The following is a 19,692-nucleotide window of genomic DNA, read 5'->3' as shown; positions in this document are numbered from 1 at the left end:
AAATTAGTTGTAAATTTATTGAGGTCTCAAGTTAACTGTTTCCACATGACTGGAGTCAATAAGGTCAGACTAAATCATCCTAAACAAAAACTAACCATCTTCGAAAGTCTAAAATCCCCTCAACGTTTTATCTGCAAAAGATCCCAGATAAATAAGAGACAAAATCCTGAGAGACGTTCATAAATGCCAATATTTTAGAGAGTGAATAAGGTAGTGTTTCTATCTTAAAAGAGATGAACAGATCATAAAATTCTCCAGCCTACAGTCAGCGGGCACTTCAGCAGAAACATAGAAAAGAGGTTAAATCGTGAGTCGAAGTTTAATCTCCTGTCTTTTAGCTCATCTTTTATTCTACACGATTCATGTCAGACTAAAGTATTTTTAACATAACCAAAAATAAAGTGTATGCACAAGAGTTTGTTCAAAATGACCAAAGAGTTGTCTTTTCTGGGATTCTGGTAAACTGAACAGAGCAGCGGGGTTGGTGAACAAGGTCAGCGACACACAACCAAAGCCCCAGCTGGACATTAGAAAATGCTACAGATGCGGTGGAGAGAACCACCCAGCCAAAGAATGCAGGTTTGCCAATGAAAAATGTCACAACTGTGGAAAAGAGCCAGTAGATATAAAACAGGGGAGCAAAGAAAAACTGTTTAAGGGGGAGAAAAAATAATGAAGAGATCTTATTTCATACAAGAGGCAGGGGAAGATGAATGAGGACGTTTTCACAATGTACCACATTAAGATCTTCACACGCTGGGTTTGTTATTTATGGATGAGTTAATTTTTTTTTTATCTGCAATCCTAAAAAACATAACGCACTTGAACCTTGCACACTGAGTCCACAGAGTTTTATTTGTATTCAAATTTTAAAAATTGCTAAATTTGTAGAATGTGGCAAATTGTTTCGTACTGCTAGCCTTTGGCTCTGTCACTCCGTTAAAATCACACTGGATCCAAGTTGGAGAGATGGAGAGCAACTTTCAATTCAGTATCGCTGCGTGGTTGCATGGGCATAGCTAGGGATTTTGGGCCCCCAGAAAGAATATTACACATGGCTCCCCTTAACCGGCTAGCCAAGCAACAAATGCTTTTGGTTCAATAATGACACTAATTACTAAGAAAAAAAATTAAAACACTCTTTTCATTGCAGGCTTCTCAAGGGTCCCTCCTTGCTCAATACCTTTTCGCCCCCCTGTGCTACGCCCATGCGTGGCTGTGTCATTTAAATGACTTGGACTGATGCGAAAAACACAAAAACTCACACCTGTTCCAAAAAATTATGACAGACAAAAGTTTCGGTGTCAGTGTGTAAAAATAATTAACACAACATGAGCTTGATTTCACTGAACGTGCACTCAGACACACACACACACACAAAAAAAACAGACTCAGTGTGCAAACGCCTAAAGACGGCAACATGACAATGTAGGGTCTGGATGAGGAGTCAGTCATTCCTAGAGAAGAACCAATCAGAAAAGAGCTTAAGGTAAATGGGGAAAAATGTAACATTTGAAGTAGACATACTTCTTTAACACTGATTATAATGTTGACTGTAAATTATTTGAAGAAATTGGGTTCAATAGGTGAAAAATGCAGCACTTTTCAAAATGTAGAACTGAGAGTAGTAAGTTTCTCACAGGAAACTTTCTGGAAACGGTTAAGTAATTGTTCAAATGATGAGAAAAATATTTCCTGTGTATCAGTTGTATTGTTGCTTCCTCTGGATCCAGCTGTGTTCTCTATACCTGCATGAAGAGAGCAGCTGTGTTTCCATCTCTGGTCTCTGTTACAGTAACATCAGATGAGTGCTGGAGACACGGGCACAGGTTCACTGTTCTGGAAACTTCTCTGTTCTCCTCTTACAGTAAAACAGCAGGAAAAATTTATTCATGTCCTATCACGGGTTCAAAAACCATCCACTCCAGGTTTTTTTTTTCCTTGATACTTTAAAATATGCGTTTAAGGGAAACAGTTATGAGCTTATTTCTGAAAAGTTGTATGCCATTTATACAAGTGTGATATTTTCAATAACTGAATACTTCTCCATACAGTTCATTTTAACACTGTAATGGCTGATTTTATGAGTTTCTGAGAAACACAAGCTGCAACAGTTAAAGAGAGATAGAGGGATTTGAGAGAGAGGACCACAGCCAGCTGCACAAACCCTTCAGTGGTGGATTTATTCTCACAGCTCCTGATGGACAGAGCAGGAAAACGACAGGGGATTTAGGCCACATAGGCATCCCCACCTGCAAAGCTTATAGCAAGTTTGACCTTTGGGCTCCTGTTATTGTTATTTAACACCAAAGAGCATATTCTAAGGGCCTTTGAGTTGGTCACCATATATTTTTTCTAAATTTTCAAACTGAGGCAAAAAATGAGAAGAACTCTTCCTCTAGAAAATATGTCTTATTAAATTATACTCAGCTGACTAACGAACCAATACAGTTAGTCCAATCTGAACAGAAACACTGTAAAAGAGTAGAGTGCAGGAAAGGTAGGGGTGGTTTTAGTAACTTTAGGGCCAAGGCAAAGAGCATCATGAGGCCCTTTTCTATTTAGATTAAAGCAGTCATAACCAGTGGGTGTTTTCATGGTGGATTTCTGCGACAAAACGGTGACGAAGCTCTGCCATCTTTATGCCTTGAGACATTTCTACTGATACCACAACAGTGTGGTATTATGCATCCCTGTCTGTCAGTGCATTTCAGCTAGGGATGCACAGATGCATCGGTTTTACATCGGTATTGGTCGATATCAGCCATTGGCTAAATAATGTGAAATGAACTGGGGATGTTCCTATGCGTCTATTTCCCAATTTAATAATAATAATAATAATAATAATACACTTTATTTATAAAGCACTTTTCATAAAACTCAAAAACACTGTACAAAGCAGAAAGATAAGGTTTGGCTAAACGCTCCTTTAAATTGCGTTTAACTGACTAGTCTAAAGAGGAGAAAGCACTTAAAAAACAGTCAAATCCATCACAGGGCCTCTGTGATAGCCACACTGTACATATATCAGACTCACATCACACCCACTAACATCAGCGGCTAGCTCCGCCGGCCTTCACTCCTCTTTACAGATTAATATCGTGCTTTGATATGTGGCCTTTTCATTTCAGTTGAGCTATATATGAGTTCAGCTCTTGACAGCCTACATATCACTTTATTTCCATTTATTACTTAAAAACGGTCATACTGACTGTTCCTGCAGCATGCTAACAGCTAAGATTCTCATATTTACATCCAGTGAAGCGCCGGGGGAGAGCGCAGACAGGAAGGCAGCCGCAATTAAATGAATCTCGAGGCAGAAGGTTCATTACAGTTTATAAGAGCATTATAGACTAGGATTTCAAGCCTGTGTTTATAATAAATGATAGGTAATTAGTTTACTTGTAAATCTTGCACCTGCAAATTTGACAAACAAATTGAGCTGTTTAACCCTAAAATTAACAGATATCAGTTAACAATGTTTATCTGTTGTGTTCAATCGAGCAGGAACAGCACCAGGATTTGATCTATTTTAATCTGTACTGACTGAGTCTTGTTTTATTCTATGCACTATGTAACCGGGTTTTGTTATATAATAAAGTTATCATTATAAATATTATTACAACTTTGGATTTCCCCATGTAATTTTGGCTGGGCCCACTAATATCAAAAGTTGAAACTGTTAAACCTTCTTATAGCGGATATGTTCTATATTTTTTCAAAATACTAGAAATGTTTGAAACACTTAGCCTGAAATAAAGACAGCCCTCTTGTTTACATGTGGACATTAATGAGTCCTATCAGTTCATTAAAAGGCACTAGTAAGGCATGCAGATTTATCGCCTAATGCAAAATATTATTCTGTTAATTATCTGCCACGCTTAAGACCCATGACTCAATCTTCAGAAGACTTATTTAACTTCTATTTTTTTTAAATCTCTCTTCCTGATGGTTAAGATGAATTATTATGTTTGTTGATCGCAGAAAGAGAGAGAGCAAGAAGGGGAGAGAGAGAGTCAATGGGAAACAGCAGTGCACGGTGCTGTCAATTTGAGCTTGGATCAGAAACAGTTTGGTTTTTGCTTTTAAGACAATTTAAAGACAATCAGTTTAGACAGGAACATTCAGCACTAACTCATGTCTTTCCTTTTATTTTGCCATTCTTTTTTGTCATGACATTAAAAAAAGGTTAAACAAGAAGTGAAATCACATGTCAGTATTAGTCACTGCATATGAGATCAGTGAGAGAGCGGTTTTCATCTGCTGCTCAGCTGAGAAACGTGTGCATGCACAAGCACACCTGCAGTAGTTTTACAAACATGGCAGCATAATATGGCCTGATATGACTGGTTTTGACTTCAGCAGAAAGCTGCACATTTATTAGATTACATGTTTTGGAAAACTGTATGTTAGGTTTTAAATAGCTATACTATACAGAAGTGTGAGCAAGCAAGGTCTGTTATCACCTAAACTTTTAGGGTGGACCAAACGGACAAGTGGGTTGGCACAGACCCATAGCGCTCACCCATAATGCCACGCCTGGTCCCAGGACTTTAAAAATAAACACCATACAGTAGGCTCATAACAGGTGTAATGTCAGTGCTTCTGTGTGCAACAAATCCTGATCTTTAAAAGGTATTTTTACAGCACAGAAATCTACTTTTTTACAGATTTGATAAATCTACTGTAGCTTACCTTACTATAATTTGCTTAATATAAAGGCATAGTGGAGTTATGGGGCCCAGAAGTCCTTCCTAGGGAATTTTTTGGTCTATCAAATTTTGGTGCTGATTTATGCTCTGTGGACATCTTATTTACATTCTAAATACTCTTCTTATGTTAAAAAATAATTTTTGATAATTTTTTTTAAGTGTGTACATTTCATAATTACCACTGCGCATGCCTGCTGGTGTATGGTCTATCTTGGCCTTTGTCAAGGTAAAGGTCACAGGGAAAAGGTCACAAGGGGTTTTAAATATGGGGCAGCAGGCTTTATTTAATGTAATAAAGAGGCCTGTGTACAATGAGTGTGAGGAGTGGGCTTTATCTCAGAGAGGTTTCCAGAAACCAGCACAAATCTTAGTTTTTCAGTTGAAATCCAAAAAGCAACTGATACTGATTAAAGGTTTTATTTATGGATATGCCTGGAATGTTTTTGGACACTCTTTCAGCTACCTTCTGTATAAGTCAGCAGTCCAAACAGAGTAGCTATTTATTGTAGACAATAAGAGGAGTTTTCACACGAAAGAATCAAAACTATCTTATCTCCTGTCTCACATTTTTGATTGCTAAATATCATGAAAGTCAACTCCAAACACAGACACATAATTCAAATAAACTCGGGTCAGATTCACTGACACTTCTAAAATCCTTCCAAAACGAAAAATAATAAACCTGAGCTCAACATGTATTAAATAATCAAAACAAGGGCCTTTAAAGTGGAGAAGCATGTTTGGCATATTTCAAAGGTTCAAGGGAAGTTGGGGAACTTTTCTTTGTGTGTGCTAGGTTTTTCTGTGAGGGTAGATCCTAACATGTACATTAAAAGTAAGAAATGAAAATACTGAGAGAAAAGCACTGGCTGAATTTCAAAGCCAGTCCACCTGACTGTGCTAAATGTCATACTACATTTTTAAATTTGTGTATTTATTTATTGATACTCCTAAATAATTCAAGTCTTTATCGATGATACCAATACTTTTCTACTATTTGGTGAAAGGAGAGACAACCATTTTTAACAGAACTTGTTTGGATTCAGATACTCCCCACAGAAGACTACCATCTCAAAGACTCCAGCCAACAAACACACTACTTGTAAGGGTAAAATCTCCATAATTGCAAGGTCATAAAAAACTCTGCTTAATTTTAAGAACCCTGTCTACTTCTGCGTAGTTCTCATCTTTTAACTCTGAATCCTGATACTCTTGCTCGGTTAGAGCTCTTTGCCATGTCCTCCAGCAGAACCCTCACACTGCAAACAGATTGGTGGTTGTATTTTGTTTTCCCAGGCCTTCTTGTTTGTATAAATAACCAGATTTTCTGCTGGGAGAGTCAGGGCCAGCACACAGAGTAATGTTGGTGCACCACCAGGTCCTGTACCCTGGGAAAGCCTGTTAAGTCAACACACAGGTTAACCTGGCTCTGTTCCCTGTCGATGTCTCTCATGTACACACACAAACACACACAGCAGAATCAACAGACTTAAAATAGCCTCTGCAGAGGAAAACACAGCCAGGGGGGTTCAAAAAAACTAAATACTTCACCAAAAGACAGGAAAAACCCAATTCTAAATGTAGTGATATCAGGAAAAAAGAGAGAAAAAAATTACCTATAATCACACTTCAACATGGTCATATTTCCTGATCAATGTAGACAAATTGAGCAGCATTTACACATGATTATAAAACAATCTAATGGGTTAATTTGACCATTAATCTTCTTATGATATGAGTAACTTAACCAGACTCCTTTGCTCATCCTCTTCAGTACTAAATAGGGCAAATAAGTAAGTCAATTGCATAAATTGCCAAAAGATTCTCCAGTTCTTCTCCACAGCTGAAACAGCAGTTTTGAATTTATTTTACATTTTAATTTTGTAACCTGTTGAAACTGAAAGTTTATAGCCAGGCTAAAAGTTCAGTAAGGACAGTGTTTTAGGTTATTGCTAAAGTAAGTGTGATGATATGTTGGTGATTAGTATTTCTACTAGTTCACAATTTTTGTTTCCACCAAACAGAAGGACTAAAAAGCATGTGAATACAGGCATTTCATCTTTAAACAAAGAAGGGAACAAATGCATTTTTGATTTTATAAATACACAATACAAAGTGTTTGGAAGGTCCAGTCACTGGTCAATCAATCAGTAATCCTGGCTACCATTACACCATGAAGACAAAAGAACACTCCAAGTAACTCAGATAAAGGGTTGTTAAAAAGTATAAGTCAGGGGATGGATACACAAAAATTTCCAAAGCACTCAAATCCATCATCAAGAAATGGAGGGAGTATGGCACATGTGTAAATCTACCTAGATTAGGCCGGCCTCACAAACTGAGTGAGCATGCAAGAAGACTAGTGAGAGAGGCCACCAAGACACCTATGATTGCTCTGAAGGAGTTACAAGCTTCAGCAGCTGAGATGGGAGAGACTCTGCATACAACAACTGTTGGCTGGGTTCTTCACCAGTCAAAGCTTCATGGGAGAGTGGTGAAGAGAAAGCCACAGTTGAAGCAAACTCATATTAAAATCAACTAGAGTTCACCAAAAGTCACGTGGGAGACTTCGTGGTCAAGTGGAAGAAAGTTCTTTGGTCTGATGAGCTCAAAATGGTGCTTTTCAGCCATCAGTCAAGACGCTATGTTTGCCAGACACCAAACATCACCACAGACACACCATCCTCACTGTGAAGCACAGTAGTAGCAGCATCATGCTGTGGGGATGCTCCTTGGCAGCCAGCCCTGGAAGACTTGTAAAGGTAGAGGGTAAGATGAATCTAAATCTTATTTAGTCTGCAAGAGAACTATGGCTTGGTAGAAGATTTATTTTCAAGCAGGACATGACCCAAAGCATACAGTGAAAGTAACACAGACATGGTTAAAAGACAACAAGGTTAATGTTGTGGGGTGGCTGAGCCAAAGCCCAGATCTCAATCCAATAGAGAATTTGTGGCTGGACTTGAAAAGGGCTGTTCACACCTGATCCCCGTCCAACCTGACAAAGCTCGAGCAGTTTGGCAAAGAAGGATGGAATAAATTACAGTGTCCAGATGTGCAAGTCTGATTAAGACCTATCCACACAGATTTCAGTGCTGTTATTGCAGCCAAAGGTGCATCTACTAAATACTGACTCGAAGGGGTGAATATTTATGTAATCGGTTATTTTACATTATGTTTATTAAATTGACATTACTTTGTAGAAATCTGTTTTGACTTTGACAATAGGTTGTATTGTTAAAAGAACTGTCAGGAAACAAATTATATTGGCCATGATTGATTTATAAAATCAATAAAAGGGTAAAACCTGAGTAAGGAAACATCTCAACAACTTTGATTAACAAACTGCCCATTAGGTGTATTATTACTCCAGCAAATGTGTGAAAATTCAAGTTCAGCCTCATAGTGAACAAAGCCTCACACCCACTCTGAGATCTTTGCACCCCCTAGCAGACCTGAACCTCAGGTAGGGAACCGGTGACTTTGATAATGACTTCAAGCTTTTGAGCATTTGGGCATTATGTGTCTTTTGCTGTAAGGGTATAAGGGTCTGGCACATTCTAGCTGACATTTCTACAGTGGTGCCACAGTCAAAAATCAGCCTCTAGTTTTACCTGCGGTTATAATGATGTTTAGAGATTCCAGACAGCTTCTTGTCAAGTCACAAATCACAACATGGTTTCCATTAGGGGACCTTTGATAGATTCATACTTCTGTATTCTCCTCTGTGTGCTGTTTGTCTCCATACGATCAACTGCTCAATAAAAACAGAAAATCACCAAGTTATAAGTGTGTTGTCAGTTTTGTGTAACTATATTATGACAAAATACTGACAACAAACAACGACCTACTTCTTTAAATATATATCCCTCTGCATTTTGCTAGAAGCTGCATATACTGTATATGTCTATTGTATGTGTGTTTAAACGACTGGAATTGGGCCTGATTGCTATACAGAGAGCCTATATGCCAAGCATCATAACTGTCCACATGGGCTTTTAGTTAGGTTGTCCCTGGAGGCTGTACTTTAGCATGGCTGATATTTTCTTTCTTCATAGTAATGCATGAAATCTAAAAAACATTTCTCAATCACATCCAGGTGAAGCCTTGTAAACACATGGCAGTAAAATCTGAGAGAGTTGCACACATGTGCATGTCTACACACACATGTAATTAACTGTTCTTGACTGAAAAGAGGTTGCAGGGAAAACAATGCTCTTTTGTACGGGTTGCATGTGACTGTGATGGTAATTTTATGTCATCTTACACCACACATGCACATGTAATGATACACACTGCTGAAATTATAACAAGACTCTGCCTTTTCAGCAGTAGTTTTAAAGTAGTATATAACCATAGCTACAAAGCTAAGAATGGATGTTGCTTCATGTGATGTTCTTTAGCCTTGGTCTGTCTGAATCTCATAATCTGTACCCTCTTCAGTACCAGGCCAGAGTTAAAACTGAGTGAGCAACCGCAGGGTCTGAAGTGGGCCCTAAATGTGACAGCCTTTCTAGCCTACTGTGTAATGAAGAAGAGGTTAATGTCAGCTTTTTAGTAAAGACACGGCTTTCACTGAGGTTATCCACCTGCTGTATCTCTTCACTTACTGTGTCATGCAGGGCCTTTCACTGCCTGAGAATACAAACTGTTTAAACTCATGTGCAGGTGTTTGGAAAGGCTCTCAGTTGGTGCACAAGGGAAAGACGCAATACAAAACTGCAGGACTCTTACGGCCCATTTGCTTTGCTTTCATCAAAGTCTCATAACTGTTAATTAATGATACCTTGAAATAAGACATTTCTGTTTGTTATGTAAGGAGAATAGCCTTAAATCTTTAACTGGAAATCCATTCTGATTGAATATCCAGGCCCTGAACTTTAAAGCCACACTGTCAGATTGGAAAAACACCAGCCCACGCCAAGAAGCTCTTTTTTTTTTTTCCATTTCCTCCATCAGGGCAGAGGTCCATCCTCCGCACGCGGCAGTTTTCTGTGTTCAGCGAAGATTAGAAGTGCTTTCTTTAATGTCAACAAGTTCTGTTGTGATCACTGCAAAAAGGAAAAATATGTTTTTTTATAGAAAGCTTAACTAAGTTTACTGGTTACTGAAGTCCAATCCAAAAGAAAAAAAGGATTATCAGCTTTAAGAGTTTGAAGGATGTGTTCAAGTAGCTGGTCAAGTTACATCTAGTGTGATTTCCTTTATAAGCAGTGAGATATTTATGCTCATCTGAGGGGAAACAATAATGCTCCTTCTGCAATAAGTATACTCATCCTAAGGTTTTATTTAATGAATATTTGGAGTAGTTTAATCTTAACAGAAATTTGAAAAACACAAGGGGAAATGGTTCTTTTTGAAGCTCTTTGAGACATCTGTAATCATACTTCTTTAAATGGTGACACAGAGAACAGAATTTGCTTTTGAATTATGTAAAGTATTTCAAAATTCTTATTACTTCACTTGAGTAAAAATACTCACAAACTTTTCTGCTCTGGTTTCATATCTCCACTCTCTGGAGATCCAAGTTAACAGGAGTTGAAACCACAGAGCAGATAGTAGCAAGTCTATAAAAAGCCGTCCGTGCGGCCCGATACGTCAGCAGTGACAACTCTTTCATTGGCTGCAGGCTGTCATTTGTACACAGTGGCAGCCTGCAGCGCGTCCTGAGGTTCTTTTCATGTGAAAATACGAGCTCAGATCTTCCCTGTCAGCCTGTAATTTTGGAGAACGTCGAGGTGGACAGACAGATAATTATTTTCAGGCTAACAGACAAACAAACAGAGAGGAAACTGCTACTTGCAAACAGGAGGGAGGCCGTGAGTGAGGACAGAGGACATGTGCAAACATGGGAGGATTCTGGCTCTCTGACTGGATGTAAATGTAGATTGTAAACTTTTGCTCTACTGTTATTTTGTTGTTTTATTATCTGAGCAGCTTTCTCTGTTGACTGGATAAGCAGCCTAATGATAACATCACTAATCACTCCACAGGTAAAATACGCAAAAAGAGATCAATATTCTTCTTTCCAGTCAACAATTAGTGTTTAATTTGACAGCTATTTTAAACTCAGTCTTCATCTTTAGATTAAAATATTCATTAGAGTTCAGTTTTAGTCCTTTATAACCTTTAAAAATTCAGTCTAGTCAATAGAAACTCAAAAACCTTTCAATCCTGTATAAGTCACCAAAAAGTTCTCAAACTTTAGTTAGAAACATGCATTCTCTTGCTGATAAGTCAAACCCAGAAACAGTGAAAGTTTACTGATGTAACATCTGACCTTCTTGTATTAAGGACTTTAAATTTAGAGAAGTACTGCCGGGATGGGATAATTATATTTCATGATACTGATACCCTTATTGATAAAAATTCAAGTCTTTATAACTGATGTCAATACTTTTTTATCATTTGGTGAAAGGTGAGAAAACAGTTTCGACAGAGCCTTGACCGTTTTAAAAATACAAGCGCATCTATTCAGGTTTCTTCCCAAAACTTTAAAATTTCTTATCTTGATGTTACCAAAGAACACAATATGATGTTAGATCCTGTTATGAGATTTTAGGAGACTATGGTCAGGGGACTCCAAACTGTCTAGGGGGTCCAGGGGCATGGCCCCCAGGGAGAAAATTTTGGACATTTTGAAGCTAAAGCATCAATCTGGTGCACTTTGAGAGCAAAATTAAAAAGCTAAATCCATTCCTTTATTTCTTTAAAAAAAAATTGTGTGCTCTTGCAGTGATTAAATCAGAGGTGTATTGATTAAAACTTGTTTGCCACAATTCCAATTTTTTTTTTTCCAGGTCTGACCTGAGGATAAATGTATTTGATGATACAGATCTTCTTTAACCTTGCAAAGCAGTTGGATACGCCCGTTTCCGTGTTTCTCACTGGCGAAGCCATCTTGCAAAGCTCCCGTCTGAACCCGGTTAGAAAGTGACAGGACCAATCAGCGACGCGGGGCAGTATTTTCGGGCACAGCGGAGTGGTGACGTAAGCAAGCAGCAACAAGAGGCCGGTGCAATTATGGCGGAAGACATTAGCGTGGATGCTGCTAAAGAACCAGTTTTATCAGAACGTGACAACATTTCTTTGTTAAAAGAAGAACAAAGAACAGCAGTGAGTTGTTTTCTTTTCAAAAACAACAAAAGTCGTGTACTGACATGTCTACAGTCGCCATGGTTCACCTTATGCAGTTCTATATGGAGTTTATTCCTCAGTAGCTGCACACATGCACTTCTGTAGCGGCTACGTCTCGTGTTTGGTTGCTCTGATTGGCCCGTGAAGATGTGACAGACAGAACGTTCCTCCAATCACCCTACAAGTTTTTTTTTTCAAAGGCTCTTCCCTTTCCCAAATGCTGAATATCAAAAGTTTCCCAGATGGATGTGTAAAACACATCCATCTGGCATGTCAGAATAGATTTTCTTCCCTTAAAAACTATTTTATTGACATCAAAAAGATTTTTTAAATCTTTTCTCCAATAGACCTCCAAATTGCAGCAGGTCACATCACCATCTTTAGTTTTGATTTAAGCTTATGTCCACCAGAAAACTGTGTCACAGCCTTTATTTCCTGTATTCTTGTTTACTTTTATTCTGTAATTTATTTATTAATTTTATTTTTTTGGCCTCCAAAATACAAAATCTTTTTAAATGATATGTGAATCTAATTAACATGCTAAGTTTACATTCTAGAGAGAAATATTTGGTTATAAATAACCCTCTGTTAATTATATAACTGTAACTAGGAAAATAATTAAATCACAGAAAAAGGGGCTTGCTCTTAAATGAGAATATTACTGGAATATACATCAAATTAACGAAACACACTGCCCAGCCTGCTCACGAGAGACACAGTGGGAGTGTGCAAATCCATGCAGATACACAGATCCTCCATGTGAGGTGGACAGAAAGAGGAACAGGGAGAAAAATCTGTTTCACCAGAGTTTTTTTTTCAAAGCTTTGTCTCCTCTAGGCTTTAAGTGTCTGAAGCTCAATCACACAGTGCAGAGTGTTTGTCTGCACCACACACTCTGGAGCTGTTCCCTGTATGTGCAGCATGGCTCATGTGTGTGTACACTATGTGGGTTCACTGCCAAGCTGGCCAATGGGGTGTCAGCAATATGAAATGGGACAAATTAGACTATGAGAGAGCACCATGGTCTGGGTAACTGATAGGAGACCCTGTTACTTCCCCTAATATTAATTTTACTGTAACAACCCTCAACACATCCCAACATGACAAGTTCACTACATTTTATCCTGAAAGTTTCAACACAGATTTCAACATTACACTAATATCTTTAACTTGATATAAATTTTGGGTGTGTTTAGCACGGTCTCAAGAAGGTCTGTTCTGCAGTTGTTGCCAATATTACGAGTCTGAATGTTATTATCAGCAGGATGTAGAGGGGAGTTTTTTCAACCAGCTATTATGTTTTGGTTTAACTTGATGCAAATACTACCCCTGGAAGAGTTGTGGATTCAATCTACCTAACAGCTCATGCTCTCTTGGTCAACGCACACTCAGACACATGATCTCCTCCTACTTTCTCACCTCATTTCTACTCGTCATTTTGAAAGTCTGACCGTCACGCACTAACATTTCAGTCATTTTCAGTCTCCTTGACAAAAACTAAACATGCTCTTCATCAGTTTTTGGAAAAGCGTTTTTGATGAACACTTTTTGGCCTCACTTCTACAACACTTCTAATCAGACGGAGTCAAACAAGTGGTGCAAGCTTAGAAATAGACTAGTAGGGATGAATGAAGTCTGCTTTAGGCTTCGAGTAACCCAATCCCACTGAAACGGTGGGTGATGAGTTTGGTGCTGGTTTGGGCAGGGTCGGAGTTCAAGCATGTGTGGGATACAAAGTCAACAACGCAGTATTTTAGGGATGATGTTCCCTGAAACGCTGCTATTTATACCAAATTACAGCATGCACCTCAGCGAGCGAGAGCGTAGCTGGTTTTCTTCTGCCAGAAGCATTGATTTGAAAACACTTCCAATCAAACAGCGTCTGTGTCAAGTTACAGCTAAGCTTGGTAAGCACTGGGTGCCTCCAGTGTTTTGAATGTGGGGATGAAATTACAGCCTTTGCTGTGGTTTGTGATTAGGGTGAGGATGTCAGTCAGACTCCAAACACTGGAGGGAAGGGCTGATAATTGAAATGACATGTCAGAAAGATGTGATGATAACAAACTCCTAATGTGGTTTCTCTCCATACTCTCTGTCTCTAGTATTTTATCCACCCCAGAGTGTGTGCTTTTGCAATAAACATGAAGTCTTATTAAATTATACTAAAGAGGAATGTGTTTTAGCCTTTATGAGTGGTAGCATACTTGTGCATCAAAGCTCAAATTACAGCCAGATAATAACACGGTGGTGGGAGATCAAATCCTTCAAAAGACACACACACAGACATGCTTGCTGTTTTCCAACTGTCTCATTTGATTGAAACAATTATTTGTGAGACACCCCATCTGAGATCATTTCATATATTTCCCTGTCATAAATAATAAATCTACATTTTGTCTTTGACAAAGTAATTATTTACTTTAATGGAGATGCTTTCCTATTTACTCATTTAGCCTAGAGAGAACAACAAAGACCCTTAAGGGAACATTCACACCACCATATTATTAAACCCAAATTAATAATCAATCTGTGGTCTTCACTGCATTCATGGAAATCTTGTGGGGCTCTTAATTTGATTTGTTTTTTTGTTGTTTTTTTTTACTCGCCCTGTCCACCTCAACTTCATGTTTGTTTCAGTGGATTTAGAGCTGCACAGACTGAAAGCATTGGAGAAAATATAGTAAGAGTGTAAAAGCATCAGGGAGCATTTCAAGGTCAGACTCCTTAAAAGTTATAATATATTGCTGCTTTGTGCTGCATTAAGCCTTATGGTATTTCTTGAACCAGGAGCTTCTTTCTGATGGTTGAATATTATTATGGACATTCAATGTTTTGTATGCAACAAATAGCAATGACTCACTTTAGATCAGTGGTTCGCAACTGGTAGTTCAGGACCCAAAACTGGGTCGTGATGCTCTTTCCAGTGTACCAGGATAAAATAAAAGTGGTCAAGTCTGTACAAAGCCCAAAGTGGACACAGTAAATAAGACATGCATTTTTTGTTTCCCTATGATGAGTAAATTCCCATATTTGTCTCAACTTTCTACTTATTTGTCTTATTTTCTTTGGAAGAAATAGCTGGTTTTCACAAAATATTAAGGAAATTCTTTGAGAAATTACCAAATTCCCATGCTTTTTGGGAAAGTGGAGTAAAATAATATGTTTGCACGTCAAGATGTGCTTATTAAATTTGCTTAATTTGTTCTGTCCCTTTCTTTGGTATGTTTTTTTCAGGGTCCAACTGCAACAGTTTTCATTGAATAAATGTGAGTTGTTGATTTTTTTTTTAATTGGGTCTTGATTTCTCTTCAGGAAGTGGTGGTGGGTCCTGATAACCAACCAGTTGAGAACCACTGCTTTAGATGTGTTTATAGCTGTCAGTTAAAATAACCCCACTTTCTTACTTATTGTAGATGATGAAAATAGGATAGGCTGACAATTATGTCATTAATGTAAGCTTTTAGACTGTTTAAAGAAACAAGATTTACATACGTATAAATCAATATGGATGTGAATAGTAGATTTAAAAAGAAGTAGAAAGCCTTTTACAATTAATGCACTGATGGGCTGTTCCAGCAGTAAAAATGATGATGATGTCATTATTTTAAAGTGAAAAAAGAAAGATTCAGTTTATGCCTCAGTCTATATACTCAGTATTTTTATGTAATTTTTTTGTCACTAAACATTATTTTCATCTACAAGGTATCCATCCATCCATCTTCTTCCACTTATCCGAGATCGGGTCACGGGGGCAGCAGCCTAAGCAAGGTATCATAATTAAATAATGAGACTGTGCTTATTAGGATAAAACCAAATGGTTAGTTTTGCCAAGGGTTATATATTAAATGTTGGGTATTCATGCACGACTGCTGCACGTTTCCAATAAGTGACGCCTTTGGTTCGCTGCTAGCTACACATTCGCTTTAATTTTTGGTGAAATTGAACAAAACAGCAGCTGAATCTTTTGGTACATCAACTGAGATGTATGGGGAACACTTCATGTCACGTGTGTTTGTAAGGACAAAAGATTTAGTGACAGAGAGGATGTCCAAGAGGATGAATGTTCTGGGCGCCCATGCACAACAAAAACTTCTGAAAACATTCAACAAAATGAACAAATCAGTCAAAATGATCGACAGCTCAGTATAAGAATGATAGCAGAAATGGTCTCCATTGATAAACAGACCGTTCTGCAACATTTTCATGAAAATTTGAACATGACAAAAGTGTGTGGTGTCCCAAAACTTTTGACACCTGGTCAAAAAGAAAATTGTGGGCAAATTTGAAGGAAACCCAAATTTTATAAGTGATGAAACTCAGATCCTCCAATACAATCCTGAGACAAAACAGCAGCAAATGCACTGGAAAACACCATCGTCACCAAGGATAAAGAAGGCAGGACAAAGCAAGTCCAAATTCAAGGTCATGTCGATTGTTTTCTTTGACACCAGGGGTATAATTTTGGAGAAGTGGGTTCAAGAATGGTCGCCGGTGAATCAGCACTTTCACAAACAGGTTCTAGAAAAACTGTGAGAAAAAGTCAGAAGAAAAAGACCGCAATTGTGGAAAAATGTTTTCATTCTTCACCAAGACAATACACCAGCTCACACTGCGCTCTTGGTAAAGCAGTTTCTGCCTGGAAAAATAAATCAGTGTTTGATCACCCTCCCTATTCACCTGATCTAGTACCGTGTGACTTTTTCCCTTTTCCCAAGATCAAATCTGTGCTCAAAGGAACACGTTTTGAATCACAAGTTCAGAAAAGTATGACAGAGGTTCTGAGACAACTGTCTGAAGACCTGCTGCTCTGCTTTGATCTGTGGAAGACCTGAATGCAGCAGCGTGTCGATGCAGAAAGGGAGTATACTGAGGAAGAAAGACACTGAAAAATGTTATGCTCAATAAAACTGTATTACAGCATTAGTCTCATTTTTCAATAGCCGTACATCCTATGTGGACCAGCGTACTCCATCAACTAGAGTTGTATACACGCACACGACCTTTGGATCACCTTGACCTCTACATAACAATTACTCCATTGATGATCAGCAGCACCTCTTCTGTTCAGGTCCTTGAGTGCCGGCTCAAATTTCCCAGCTGTGAGCTCATACATATTCTTAACTCTTCAGATGAGTGTCGAGTTGAGTTACCAAATAACTCGGATGAGGAAGAATAAGGGCCTCTGTGTGAACTTCTATCGCCCACATGCCACAGGAGGACACCTACATACCACCTCCATAACACCTACATAACACACACCACCTCTGTGACACAAAAGCAGGACATGTGCTGGAAGGATGGAAATCTTTGTCAAAGCTGTAACTTGAGTATTCCACATTTCATCAGATGACCACAGTAAACTTTGAAAGAATCTAAGCAGCCATAAATGAGTCAGTTGTTTGACTTGTCCAAAACAGACTCCCATCACACCCCACCACAATAAAGCAAACAAAAACATGTGAGCTTAAGCCAGGCTTTCAAATAAAAGTCACATATTTTTTACTTTAGTTACACTTCTTTTTGTTGCATGTGAATAAAAGACTCGGAGCAATTCTGCACAATAGAAGGACATTTGTATGATGCAGCCATCACTTCAATGTCTAGACAGTCAGGTTATTTAAATCCTAAAAGCTTAAACTAACTTTAACTCATTAAGGACAGCCCTTAATCTTATGCATCAGTAAACCTTAAGAAATTGTTAAATGACTTAAGAGGTGAAACACTTTAATCTTTCTCAAACCCTGGTCATGATTTTAAGTGAGACTGTGCCTGAATAAAAGAAAAAGGCATTAATCATCTAAGCCTGGTTAATGTGCATGTACTGACTGGGTTTGAAACAGCTGGATCTGCAGCAGAGCAGAGGCAAGTCTGAATTCAACACTGCAGCGCTCTGCTCTGTTGTCCACTATTTAAGTAAGCCATGCTAACAGCAGCTACCTCACACAAAAAGTACATGAAGTTCAAACATGCAACCAGAGTAATAATTTTAAACATTTCAGAGAAACCTCAGGAACTGTGGTAAGACTTAAAACTACAACATTTACACTCCAGAAGAAGAACAAAAAGAGAAGAAGGGCTTACTTTGAAGATGTTTTGTCCTTCAGACCATTTGTTCAGAGATGGTTTGAGATTATTCCAGTGAGAGTCAAGACGGCTGGACGTAGCAATCCAAAACGTTTCTCTCTTTCACTCGCTCACTCTCCGTCCACCAGCTGCCTTCACCAAGGCTCACTGGGCTGATGTAAGACACCCCTGCAAATTTGGAAAAAAGAGAGAGAGGAGAAAAAGGAGGCTAGAGACAGAGTGAGAGAGAGAGAGAGAGAGAAGAAAGAGAGACAGAGAGAGGAAAAAAACCTTCACATTCTGTGGATTCCTGGGAGCATGCCAAAGACCCAGAATTCCACATGCCACACATACGGTTTCAATTAAGGCTGAATCCAATGCTCAATCAGAAAGCTTTCTTCCTTCTGAAAAGAGCCTTTCTTTTGACAACCAGAGGCTGAAGCAACCATGATTCAAAGTTTGTAGCGGCTGTCTCCTGAAGTAATTTCTCTGTCATCTCATCACAAATTTATGGAGCATTGGAGCATTTATTTCACTGGGTTAGGATTTGTCAAGTAAGTTTAAATTCAAAGTTTGAAATTACATTTTCAGGACTGTAATAAAAAAGCCATCTTATTAGGCTGTGTCATAAAACTGATTATTGGCTGTTCTACTGTTCTAATTGTTTTCTTCTTTGTGTGTCCATAGTGTAGTTATTTCCAGAGGTGGAAAAAGTACCTGATTTTTTTTTTACTCATGTAAAGGTACAGTTACTTTGATAAAAACCCCCTTCAGTAGAAGTACAAAAACTGCTCTTTAGCTCTACTCAAGTAAAAGTAATTTAAACTCAGAGTACTGGGTGCTACCTGTCATCCCCAATGGATTTTCAAGGTGAGATATGATCTTTCTTCAATGTACAAAACAAGAGAATATGGATCAACAAGGTTGTTCATTACAAGATGTTATTTAACCTACAGTGAAACTAACCTGACATGTCAGAACGTTCAATACTAAGCATTTGGGAAAAGGCAGAGGATTTGAAAGAAACTCGGAGTGTGATTGGATGAATGTTCTGTTTGTCACATCTTTAGGGGCCAGTCAGAACAACAAAACACGTGACGTAACCGCTATCGAATTTCGTGTGTGTAGCTACCAGGGAATAATTTTATGTTTAATACCTTTTTGTTTGTATATTTATGTTTGAGCACCTGTCTGTTCTTGTTGTAAAAAGTATTCAATAAAATTTCAGTAAAAAAAAAAAAAAAAAAAATTAAAAAAAGCTACCGAGGAATAACCATTCTTTCTACAGTCTATAGGAATAACGCGAACCATGGCGACTATAGACATGTCAGTACGCTTTTGTCGTTTTTGAAAAGAAAACAACTCACTGATGTTCTTTGTTCTTCTTTTAATGAAGAAATGTCGTCATATTCTGATAAAACTGGCGCTTTAGCAGCATCCACACTGTCTTCCGCCATAATTGCATCAGCCACATAAGTCACTACTCCGCCGAGCCTGAAAGCACTGCCCCTCGTTGCTGATTGGTCCTGTCACTTTCTAACCTGGCCCAAATGGTTCAGACGGGAGCTTTGCAAGATGGATTCACCAGGGAGAAACAAGGAAACAGGCGTAGCCATCTGCTTTGCAGGGTTAAAGTTAAACATAACAGGATGAAATGTGCTATCATTCTCTCGCTACTTGCAATTGACCGTCATGTGTTGAGGAAGTCAAACTTATAACCATTTTCTTGTTTTTGGATAAAGCTTAGACCTCCTCGTTTTGGCTTTTAGTGTTTATTTTT

General features: G+C 38.4%; 1 protein-coding gene across 2 annotated transcripts in view; it reads right to left on the bottom strand.

Annotated features, from left to right (window-relative positions):
- ddr2a (discoidin domain receptor tyrosine kinase 2a) overlaps positions 1 to 18,091 on the bottom strand; it is a 50,054-nt gene extending 31,963 nt beyond the window's left edge. For both annotated transcript variants that reach the window (XM_041790879.1, XM_041790881.1), the window contains exon 1: positions 17,931 to 18,091. The gene's annotated coding sequence lies outside the window, so the exon portion shown is untranslated. The remainder of the gene's footprint in view (positions 1 to 17,930) is intronic.
- Positions 18,092 to 19,692: the final 1,601 nt, after the last annotated feature.

This window comes from Cheilinus undulatus, linkage group 7 (genome assembly GCF_018320785.1).
Source record: "Cheilinus undulatus linkage group 7, ASM1832078v1, whole genome shotgun sequence".
In the NCBI taxonomy this organism is placed as follows: domain Eukaryota; kingdom Metazoa; phylum Chordata; class Actinopteri; order Labriformes; family Labridae; genus Cheilinus; species Cheilinus undulatus.
The sequence above is the reverse complement of the archived record's forward strand: the minus strand, read 5'-3'. Positions and strand labels throughout refer to the sequence as shown.